Source organism: Bison bison, unplaced genomic scaffold (assembly GCF_000754665.1).
Source record: "Bison bison bison isolate TAMUID 2011002044 unplaced genomic scaffold, Bison_UMD1.0 scf7180017864247, whole genome shotgun sequence".
NCBI classification, from domain to species: domain Eukaryota; kingdom Metazoa; phylum Chordata; class Mammalia; order Artiodactyla; family Bovidae; genus Bison; species Bison bison.
In genome coordinates, this window is record NW_011494819.1 from 334,906 (window position 1) to 347,715 (window position 12,810).

Consider the following 12,810-nt stretch of genomic DNA (forward strand, 5'->3'; position numbering starts at 1 on the left):
CCAACCAGTCCATTCTGAAGGAGATCAGCCATGGGATTTCTTTGGAAGGAATGATGCTCAAGCTGAAACTCCAATACTTTGGCCACCTCATGCGAAGAGTTGACTCATTGCAAAAGACTCTGATGCTGGGAGGGATTGGGGGCAGGAGGAGAAGGGGACGACAGAGGATGAGATGGCTGGATGGCATCACTGACTCGATGGATGTGAGTCTGAGTGAACTCTGGGAGTTGGTGATGGACAGAGAGGCCTGGCGTGCTGCAATCCTTGGGGTCGCAAAGAGTCGGACATGACTAAGTGACTGATCTGATCTGATTTAGTATGTATTCTTTGATGCCTGGCTTCTTTTGCTCAGTGTTATGTTTTTCCAGTGGTCATGTATGGATGTGAGAGTTGGACTCTGAAGAAAGCTGAGCACCGAAGAATTGATGCTTTTGAACTGTGGTGTTGGAGAAGACTCTTGAGAGTCCCTTGGACTGCAAGCAGATCCAACCAGTCCATTCTAAAGGAGATCAGCCCTGGGATTTCTTTGGAAGGAATGATGCTAAAGCTGAAACTCCAGTACTTTGGCCACCTCATGCGAAGAGTTGACTCATTGGAAAAGACTCTGATGCTGGGAGGGATTTGGGGCAGGAGGAGAAGGGGACGACAGAGGATGAGATGGCTGGATGGCATCACCGACTCAATGGACGTGAGTCTGAGTGAACTCTGGGAGTTGGTGATGGACAGAGAGGCCTGGCGTGCTGCGATTCATGGGGTTGCAAAGAGTCAGGACATGACTAAGTGACTGATCTGATCTGATTTAGTATGTATTCTTTGATGCCTGGCTTCTTTTGCTCAGTGTTATGTTTTTCCAGTGGTCATGTATGGATGTGAGAGTTGGACTCTGAAGAAAGCTGAGCACCGAAGAATTGATGCTTTTGAACTGTGGTGTTGGAGAAGACTCTTGAGAGTCCCTTGGACTGCAAGCAGATCCAACCAGTCCATTCTGAAGGAGATCAGCCATGGGATTTCTTTGGAAGGAATGATGCTCAAGCTGAAACTCCAATACTTTGGCCACCTCATGCGAAGAGTTGACTCATTGGAAAAGACTCTGATGCTGGGAGGGATTTGGGGCAGGAGGAGAAGGGGACGACAGAGGATGAGATGGCTGGATGGCATCACCGACTCGATGGACGTGAGTCTGAGTGAACTCTGGGAGTTGGTGATGGACAGAGAGGCCTGGCGTGCTGCGATTCATGGGGTTGCAAAGAGTCAGACATGACTGAGCAACTGAACTCAACTCAACTCAACTCATGTTTTGATAATTATCTCTGCTGTTGTATGGGGTGGTGGTTTCTTCATTTTCAGTGCCGTATATTTTTCATTACATGGATATAACCATAATTTAGTTCTCTATTATACTATTTGAGGACATTTGAGTTGTTTCCTAATTTGAAAAAATGCTGCTATGAACTTTCACTTCTAAAATTTGTTTTTTGTAGATATTTGCATGCATTTGTTTGGAGCATATCTAGTAATGAGATGACTAGGCCATAGGATATGCATATGTTCAATGTCAGTACACATTAAGTTTCTCAATGTGGATGCACCAATTTGCACTTCCAATATCAACATGTGTTCCATTACTCTACACCCTCACCAACTGGCATTACCTATCAGTCTTTTAAATAGTCAGCCAATGTGTTGATATATCATATATTTCATTGTCATTTTAACTTCCAAACCCTAAACCTCTTTAAGGTTGTTTAGTCACTAAGTTGTGTCCTACTCTTTTCTTCCCCATGGACTGTAGCCTGCCAAGATCCTCTGTTCATGGAATTTACCAGGCAAGAAGACTGGAGCGAATTGCCACTTCCTACTTCAGAGGATCTTCTCAACCCAGGGATCAAACTCATGTCTCTGGTGTCTCCTATATTGGCAGGTGATTTCTTTACCACTAAGCCACCTGAGAAGCCCATAGATTTCCCTCTACATTCTGCTAAGTTTAGTTACATCTCTTCAATTTTGACATTGTATTTTTATTATCATTCAAATATATATCACATCTTCTTTATCCATTCATTTATTGATGGACACTTAGGTTGCTTCCACGTCTTGGCTGTTGTAAATAGTGCTGCTACGAACGTTGGGGTGCATGTATTTTTTGAATTAGAATTTTCATTTTTTCCAGATATATGCTCAGGAGTGGGGTTGCTGGATCATATGGTAACTCTATTTTTAGCTTTTTAAGGAACCGCCATACTTTCTTCCATAATGGCTATGCCAATTTACATTACGACCAAGAGTATAGGATGGGTCCCTCTTCTCCATAGCCCCTCCGGCATTTATTATTTGTAGACTGTTTAATGATGGCCATTCTGACCAGTGTGAGGTGATAATTCATTGTAGTTTTGATTTGTATTTTTCTAATAATAAGCAATGTTGAACATCTTTTCATGTGCCTATTGTTTCTATTGCCTGCTTTAGAAATTACTATATTCCTTTTTGACTTATCATAGATTTTCTGAAGCTAATAGTGTGTAGTTTCATGCACAATGTAAGAATTTTGCAACAGTGCATTTCCATTTACAGCTGCATCTTTTATACCATTTTGCACATGATTACATTCACCTGTATTATAAGCTACATACTACAATTCTATAGTTTCATATGAAATAGTCATTTCTTATAAAGAAATCAAAAGGAGAAAAAATATGCTTCTATTTATCTATGTATTTACCGTTTCTAGTCACCTCCATTCCTTCTTATTGCCTCATGTTTTCATCTAATGTCATTTCCTTTCAGCCTGATGAAGCTTCTTTAGCATGTCTTATAGTTTAGTTCTGCTGGTGTGGTAAATAAAAAAAGTTATGTCTGGTCTCTCTCCCTTTGGAATTTCCTTAGTGATAGGAGTGTCTTTGTTATGCTAAGGAGGTGACTCTTGGTAGATCTCTAGGTAGCATCAGAATGAGGACTGGTCACTAGAAAAACCAACCACATAATTAGAGGAACTTTGGGCCAGCCCAATCTCTGGACAAGGGAGGGGAGCTAGACACTGAGCTCAGTCATATGACCAATGATTTCATCAATCCTGCCTATGCAGCGATCCCTTACTCCTTCCCCTAAATCTGTGGCTCAGTGGAACTTCCTTGTTGATGAACATATCGACATACTAGAATAATGATTCTGTGGGGCAGAAGCTCCTGTGCTTGAAACCCTTGCAGATCTTCCTTTATGTATCTGTTCATGTGTCTATTCACTTGTATCCTTCATAATAAGATGGTAGTGAGTATAGACTTTCCTGAGTCCTGTGAGTCAATTTAGTGAATTATTCAAACTGACAGTGTGATGTGTGTGCTTCTCATATCTGTGCTCGGTCAGTCAGTCGTGTCCAACTCTTTGCAACCCCATGGACTGTAGCCTGCCAGGCAGCTCTATCCATGAACTTTCCAGACAAGAATAATGGAGCAGATTGCCACTACTCACTCCAGGAGATCTTCCTGACCCAGGAATCGAACCCATATCTCATACATGTCCTGCATTGGCAGGTGGGTTCTTTATCACTAGCGCCACCTGGCAAGCCCAAAAGGGGGATGGGAACTCCTACATTTATAGCTGGTAGGTTAGAAGTGTGGGTAGCCTCCAAGACTTCTGACTGGAGTCTGAAGTTGAAGTAGTCTCATTAATAACTTTGCCTTTAACTTGTGGGTTCTGCACAAACTCCAGGTAGTGCAGAATTGAATTTAATCGCAGAACACCCAGATCCTGTCAGGGAATTGGTGTAAGAATATAGATGGTAATGAGTTTTCTTAGCTTTGTCTATTTAAAATGTTTTAATTTTGCCCTCATAGGAAGGATATTTTCACTGGATATAGATTCTATGTCTATAGTTCTTTTTGCCACCTTTCAGCACTTTTAAAGATACTGTCCTATTGTCTTTTTACTCCATTGTTTCTGATAGAATCCCAGTCATCATTTGAATTGCTCTCATACACGATCAAGAGGAACTAAAGAGCCTCTTGATAAAGATGAAAGAAGAGAGTGAAAAAGCTGGTTTAAAACTCAACATTTAAAAAAACTAAGATCATGGTATCCAGTCCCATCACCTCATGGCAGATAGAAGGGGCAAAAGTGGAAACAGTGACAGACTTTATTTTTTTGGGCTCCAAAATCCCTGCAGATGGTGACTGCAGCCATGAAATTAAAAGGCACTTGCTCCTTGGGAAGAAAGCTATGATGAAGCGAGACAACATATTAAAAAGCAGAGATATTACTTTGCAAAAACATCAGAAATGAATATAACTGACTGGAGTTAAGAGCAGATATGAAAAGGCCAAATAAAGTGTCAATAAAATTTTTTAAAAAAGGCAAAAGATCAATAGAAAGTATTCAATCTAAAGAACCAAGGAAAAAACTATGGCTTTTCCAGTAGTCAGGTACAGATGTGAAAGTTGGACCACAAAGAAGGCTGAGCCCTGAAAGACTTGATGCTTTTAAACTGTGGTGCTGGAGAAGACTCTTGGAGTCTCTTAGGCAGCAAGGAGATCAAAGCAGTCAGTCCTAAAGGAAATCAATCCTGACTGCTCATTGGAAGGAGTGAGGCTCAAGCTGTAGCTCCAATATTTTGGCCACCTAATGTGAGTCATTGGAAAAGACCCTGATGCTGGGAAAGATTGAGGGCAGGAGGAGAAGGGGGCAACATAGAATGGGATGGTTGGATGGCCTCTTCGACTCAATGGACATGAGTTTGAGCAAGCTCAGGGAAATGGTGAAGGACAGGAAAGCCTGGTGTGCTGCAGGCCACGAAGTCACACACAGGCATGACTGAGTGACTGAACAACAACATATACAATGTTTTACTTTCCTCTGGTTCCTTCTGGATTTTATCTTTATGTTTGCTTTTCAGTAGTTTAACTATAATATACCTAGTTGTGGTTCTCATTGTATTTATCATGGCTGACATTTATTCAACTTCTTGGATCAATTTTTTCATGAAATTCAGGAATTTTTCTAATATATTTTTTTCTGCCCCATTTTATCTCTCTCTTTCTGAGACTCCAATCACCCTTAAATTAAACCACTTGACATTGTCCTCCATGACACTGAAGTTCTGGTGATCCTTTTTTTCTAATTTTTTTTCTTGGTTCTTTAGATTGAATACTTTCTATTGATCTTCTTTTTTTTTTTTCTTATAGTGACACTTTCTTTGGCCTTTTCATATCTGCTCTTAACCCCAGTCAGTTATATTCATTTCTGATGTTTTTCCTTTCAGGTCTAGAATTTCCATTTGGCTGTTTTTAATAGGGTTTCCCTGATGGGTACAGCTGTAAAGACTCTGCCTACAATTCAGGTGTTGCAGAAGATACAAGTTCAATTCCTGAGTTGGGTAGAGGAGCCTGGTAGGCTATAATTCATGGGATCACAAAGAGTTGGACATGACTGAAGCAACTTTCCATGCATGCAAGAATAGTTACCACCTCTCTGCTGAAATTCCACATAACTCCATTAATTATAATCATGCTTTCCTTTGAAAGTCTTTGAAAATATTTATATGGCTACTTTAAAGTATAAAAATGCCAATATCTGGACCAGCTTAGAGTAAGTTTCTATAGATGATTATTTCTGTTAATCATAGTTTTCTGTTTCTTTGTGTGTCTAAAAATGTTTCATCACACTGTAGAGGCTGGATATTGTTATCTTCCTCTGAAGAGTGTTTTTTTTCCCCTTCCTATCAAGGAATTAGCTTGGCTGAATTCACACTCAAGGATCTCTCCCTTATGATGTGCAGTAGTTAGTGTCTCTGCTAAATTCTTTCAGACTTCTGTTGCTGCTTTTCACTGGGCTATTTGGAGTCTACCCCACACATGTATAATTCAGGGGTTATTCAGGGTTTGAGCAGAGTTTATATGCACATTTTGGAGCTCCTCTCTTTGCTCACACTTCTATGATACGTTTTTTCTCTCTGCTACTGCTAAGTCACTTCAGTCGTGTCCGACTCTGTGCGACCCCAGAGACGGCAGCCCACCAGGCTTCCCCGTCCCTGGGATTCTCCAGGCAAGAACACTGGAGTGGGTTGCCATTTCCTTCTCCAATGCATGAAAGTGAAAAGTGAAAGTGAAGTCACTCAGTCGTTCCCGACTCTTAGTGACCCCATGGACTGCAGCCTACCAGGCTCCTCTGTCCATGGATTTTCCAGGCAAGAGTACTGGAGTGGGGTGCCATTGCCTTCTCCAATTTTCTCTCTAGCTGCTTTGAAAGTGTGTTAGTTGCTCAGTTGTGTCTGACTTGGTGCAACCCCAGGCTGAAGCCCACCAGGCTCCTCTGTCCATGGGATTCTCCAGGCAAGACTACTGGAGAGGGTTTCCATTCCCTTCTCCAGGGGATCTTCCCAACCCCGGAATTGAATCCAGGTCTCTGCATTGCAGGCAGATTCTTTACTGTCTGAGCCACCAGGGCAGCAATAGTAGTCCTAGTACTAAACTCCATTTACTAATTCTTCAAGCTGATAAGATTGCTGGTCAGCAGTAAAATCCGCAATGCAGGAGACTCGGGTTCAATCCCTCAGGAAGATCTCCTGGAGAAAAAAATGGCAACCCACTCCAGTATTCTTGCCTGGAAAATCCCACGGACAGAGGAGCCTGGTGGGATATAGTCCATGGGGTCACAAAAGAGTAAGACATGATTTACTGACTAAACAACAACAACAGATCTATTTAGATTTCTTATTTTCTCTTGTCCCACATCTGATAAATTGTGTTACTCAAGGAGTTTAAATTGAAAATTTCAAATTTACTGGCATAAAGTTGTTTGAAATATTTCTTATTATATACTCTTTTACAGTAAATATTTTGAATTTATATGTAACTGAGTAGGAAACTAGAGAAAATTTCAGAGTACTGCCCCAATCTAAATCTAAAACTTCTTTTAAAAATAGTATCTGTGACATTTATTTATATTTTTACACTATCTATTTCACTTCAACTTTATAAAATTTGTCATTTAACAAAATTTTCAATTATTTTTTCAAACTATATAGGTTTTATCTATATAAAATTTCTGTTTCAAAATATTATTATCTATAAGTTAAAATATGGTTGAACTTCCCCCTTCAAAATTATATATCCTGAAAATTACCTAAACCTTATACTTTTCTCTTTAGTAGTAAAAAAGGCCTTAGAAAATGGTACTGTAGTTCAATTACATATGAACTAGAATATATTACCTGAAAAGTGGTTTTCTTGTAAAATCTAGATTCCAGTTTTTCCAGCCAAAAGGAAAAATAGCAAAAAGATGTTGATTTAAAATCAAGTACAAATTTAAAAGGCTAGTTCTGTGAATTTTAATTCTCAAGTTACAATCCAGGGTAACCTCATCTGGGAAGTAAACTTCACTTGATACTCAATAAGAGAACGTTTTTATATACTTCTCAAGTATCTTTTTGTTCATTCCCTTGTCGTTACCCATAATTCAGTTATCACAATGGATCCTTAATTCATTATTTGAAACTTATACTTGGTTTTCTACACTTAGAATAACCTCATGTTTTCTTTTCCATCCAAGCAAATATCAATTTCACCATTCCTGTTTTCTATCAAGGGGTGAGGTCAAATAGGAAGAATGAGGTTAGATCTGTGTCTTCTTCAGTCTAATGAAAAGACTGCTTCACTCTGTCACAAAGGACATTACTCTATTTTCTTTTTCATAAGTCAGGATTATTGAAGAGTAATTTGCACATAGTAAAATCCGCCCTTTTTGGGTGCAATAAATTTTAAGAAGCTCATACAGTACAGTAGCCACCACCACAATTAAGATACAAAACATTTTTCTCAATCTAAAAGTTCTGTTATGCTCCTTTGTTGTCAAATCCCTCCTTACATTTCCAGCCCACAAATAACCACTAATCTGTTTTTTATCCTTATAAGTTTGCCTCTTCCAGAATGTCATGTAAATACAATGATGCAGTACTTAGCATTCTGAGCCCAACTTCTTTTACTTGTCATAATGCATTTAAGATTGATTCATGTTGTTACATGGATCAGTAGTTCATTCTGTTTCATTACTGAGTAATATTCCACTGTGTAGATGTACCACATTTTGTTTATTCATTCATTAGTTAATACACATTCTCCCATCAACAGTTGTTCAGCAGCGAGTTGTAATTTTGGAATTCTTGCAGGAGAAGATGAGCACACATCCTCTACTTCACCATCTTGTAGTCTTGTCAAAGGTCAAAGGCTAGCAGAGTTTTGCCAAGAGAATGCACTGGTCATAGCAAACACCCTCTTCCAACAACACAAGAGAAGACTCTACACATGGACATCACCAGATGGTCAGTCTGAAATCAGATTGATTATAACCTTTGCAGCCAAAGATGGAGAAGCTCTATACAGTCGGCAAAAATAAGACCGGGACCTGACTGTTGCTCAGATCACGAACTTCTTATTGCTAAATTCAGACTTAAATTGAAAGTAGGGAAAACCACTAGATCATTCAGGTATGACCTAAATCAAATCCCTTATGATTATACAGTGGAAGTGACAAATTTAAGGGATTAGATCTAATACAGTGCCTGAAGAACTATGGAAAGAGGTTCGTGACATTGTACAGGAAGCAGTGATCAAGACCATCCCCAAGAAAAAGAAATGCAAAAAAGCAAAATGGTTGTCTGAGGAGGCCTTACAAATAGCTGAGAAAAGAAGAGAAGTGAAAGGCAAAGGAGAAAAGGAAAGATATACCCATCTGAATGCAGAGTTCCAAAGAATAGCAAGGAGAGATAAGGAAGCCTTCTTCAGTGATCAATGCAAAGAAATGGAGGAAAACAATAGAATGGGGAAGACTAGAGATCTCTTCAAGAAAATTAGAGATACCAAGGGAACATTTCATGCAAAGATGGGCACAATAAAACAACATAAATGGTATGGACCTAACAGAAGCAGATATTGAGAAGAGATGGGTAGAATACACAGAGAACTATACTAAAAAAGATCTTAATGACCCAGATAATCATGATGGTGTGATCACTCACCTAGAGCCAGACATCCTGGAATACAAAGTCAAGTGGGCCTTAGTAAGCATCGCTACAAACAAAGCTAGTGGAGGTGATGGAATTCCAGTTGAGGTATTTCAAATCCTGAAAGATGATGCTCAAGAAGCTCAAGAAGCAACAGTTAGAACTGGACATGGAACAACAGACTTGTCTGAATCAGGAAATGTCAAGGCCAATTTAACTTATATGCAGAGTACATCGTGCAAAATGCCAGGCTGGATGAAGCACAAACTGGAATCAATATTTCTGGGAGAAATATCAATAACCTCAGATATGCAGATGACACCACCCTTATGGCAGAAAGCAGTGAAGAACTAAAGAGCCTCTTGATGAAAGTAAAAGAGGAGAGTGAAAAAGTAGGCTTAAAACTCAACATTCAGAAAACTAAGATCATGGCATCTGGTCCCATCACTTCATGGCAAATAGATGGGGAAACAATGGAAACAGTGACAGGCTTTATGTTTTTGGGCTCCAAAATCACTGCAGATAGTGACTGCAGCCATAAAATTAAAAGATGCTTGCTCCTTGGAAGAAAAGCTATGACCAACCTAGACAGCATATTAAAAAGCAGAGACATTACTTTGCCAACAAAGGTCAGTCTAATCAAAGCTATGGTTTTTCCAGTAGTCATGTATGGATGTAAGAATTGGACTATAAAGAAAGCTGAGAGGTGAAGAATTGATGCTTTTGTACTGTGGTGCTGGAGAAGATTCTTGAGAGTCCCATGGACTGCAAAGAGATCCAACCAGTCAATCCTAAAGGAAAGCAGTCCTGAATATTCATTGAAAGGACTGATGTTGAAGCTGAAACGCCAATACTTTCTCTCTCTGATGCGAAGAACTGACTCATTGAAAAGACCTTGATGCTGGGAAAGATTGAAGGCAGGAGGAGAAGGGGATGACAGAGGATGAGATGGTTGGATGGCATCACCGACTCAATGGACATGAGTTTGGGTAAGCTCCGGGAGTTGGTGATAGACAGGGAAGCCTGGTATGCCGCACTCCATGGGGTTGCACAACAGAGGGACTGAATTGACTCACTGAGTTAATGAACATTTGAATAATTTCCATTGTTTTGCAATGCTGGATAATGTGACTATAAACAGCTGTGTATATGTTTGTGTGTAGATATATAGCTTCATTTCTCTTGGGTAACTATCTATGATGGGGATTTCTGAGTCATATGGCAATTGCATATTTTGTTTTATGAAAACTTCCAGGCTGTCTTCCAAAGTAGCTATATAATTTGCAACCCCCTCAGCAATGTATTAGAGTCCCATTGTTCTGCATTCTTGGTGGCATCCCTTTTCTAGTAGGTGCTATCTGACTGCTGTTTAAGTTTGCATTTCCATAATTACTAATGTGGTTGAGTATCTTGTTGAGTGCCCTTTGCCATCCATGTATTATCTTTAGTGGAGTGTGTGTTCAACTGTTCTGCTCAGTTTTAAACTGTGTTGTTGGTTTTCTTCTTCTTGAGTTGTAAGTGTCCTCAATATATTTTAAATATGTGTTTGAAAGTATTTTCACCTAGTCTATATCTTGTATTTACATATTCTTAAAGTATCAAATGTTAAATTTTTGATAGTCATTTATCAATTTTTCATTTATGGGTTGTACTTTTTATATTTTATCTAATAAGTATTATCTGACCCAGGGTCATAGAGATTTTCTCCTATGTTTTCTTCTAGAATTTTTAAACTTTTAGGCTTTACATTTTGACTGAAACCCATGGACAGAGAAGCCTGGCAGGCTACAGGTCCCATAGAGTTGGGTAGGACTTGAAAGTAAATTACCTCTAATTCCTGGTTTTATACATAGGTTTTATATGTTTTATACATAGGTTAATGTATGGGTCAAGACACATTTTGTTTCATATGGATATCTCACTGTTTCATCATCCTTTGCTGAAAAGACAGTTCTTTCACCACTGAATTGCCTTGGCTGATTTCTAAATTCTTCACTGATTTTTAAGTATTTCATTTCACCAATATCTCACTGTCTTGATAAATGTTGTTTCCTAGTAAGTTTTGAAAACATGTAATGTGAGTCCCCTTTTAATTTTCCAAAGTTGCTTTGATTATTTAGTTCCTTTTATTTTTCTCATAAATTTTACAGCCAGCTTATAGAGTTCTTAAAAAAAAAGAAAGAAAGAAAAACCTGCTTATTTTGATTGGTTTTGATTGGAATTGCATTAACTCTAGAGATGAATTTGGAGAAAAACTGATCTCTTAACAAGGCTGAGTCTTCCAATTAGTGAACACACTATATCTTTCCATTATTTTAAGTATTTTGTTTCTCTCATAATAGTTTTAGGCCTTCAGCATACAAATCCTACACATATTTTATTAGATTTTTCCCTTAGTATTTCAAGTTTCTACACAGACTCTATATAGGCAATCATGTCATCTGTGATTAGGTACCCTTTTACTTTTTTTCTAACTCATATACCTTTTATTTCTTTTTCTTGACTTAATGCATTGATAAGGACTTTCAGTATGATGTTGCATCAAAGTGATGAGAAGGAGCATGTTTATTGTATTTCTGATATTAGTATCAGCATTCAGTCTTTCACCATTAAGTATGATTTTAGCTATAGCTTTTCCATGGATGCCCTTTATCAGGCTTTCCGGGTGGCCCTAGTAATAAAGAACCCACCTGCCAATGCAGGAGATGCAAGAGACTCAGGTTCGATCCCTAGGTTAGGAAGATCCCCTGGATAAGACCATGGCAACCCACTCCAGTATTCGTGCCTGGAGAAACCTATGGACAGAGGAGCCTGGCAGGCTACAGTCCATGGGGTCCCATAGAGTTGGGCATGACTGAAGCAACTTGAAAGTAAATTACCTCTAATTCCTGGATTGCTTAGAGTCTTCATCATGAACGGTCGTTTTGTCAAATGCTATGTCTGCAACTAGTGAATGATCTCATGGTTTTTCCCTTCAATCTGCTGATACAATAAATTATATTGTGTGATTTTCAAATATTGAACGATTTTGCATTTCAATGACAAACTCCACTTGGTCACAGTGTATTATCATTTTAATATATAGCTGGATTTTTTTTTTTTTGCCTGTGCTGGGTCTTTTGTGTGTGAGTGTGAGTGCACAGGCTTTCTCGAGTTGCAGTGTGCTGGGGCTACTCTTTGTTGTGGTGCTCAGGGTTCTCATTGCAGTGGCTTCTCTTGCTGTGGGAGCAAAGGCTCTAGGCTTGTGGGTACACGATGTCAGCAGTTGTGGCACACAGGCTCAGTAGTTGCGGCTTGCAGGCTCCAGAGCATGGGCTTACTGGTTGTGGTGCCTGGGCTTAGCTGCTCCACAGCATGTGGAATCTTCCTGGACCAGGGATTGAACCCATGTCCCCTGCATTGGCAGGTGGACTTCTATCCACTGCACCACCAAGGAAGTCCCTATATTGCTGGATTTTATTTTCTAATATTTTGTAGAAGTTTTTATATCTGTATTCACAAGGAATATTCGTTTGTTTTCTTACAATGTTTTTGTCTGACTTTTATATCACAGTAATTAAATTTAGTTACTCATAAAGTGAGTTGGAAAGTTTTTTTCTCATTATGTTTTTTTTCCTCTTATAGAACTGATACGACATCTTGATAAAATGCAGAATTCATCAGTGAGGCATCTGGGCCAGGAGTTGTATTTGGGGACTGTTTTAAACTATGAATCCAAAAGTTTTAATATAGGACTGTGCAGTTTATCTTGAGTAGTTTTTCTGGTTTGCATCTTCCAAGGAATTTGTTCATTTATTTGTCAAATTTAGTATGTATTATAT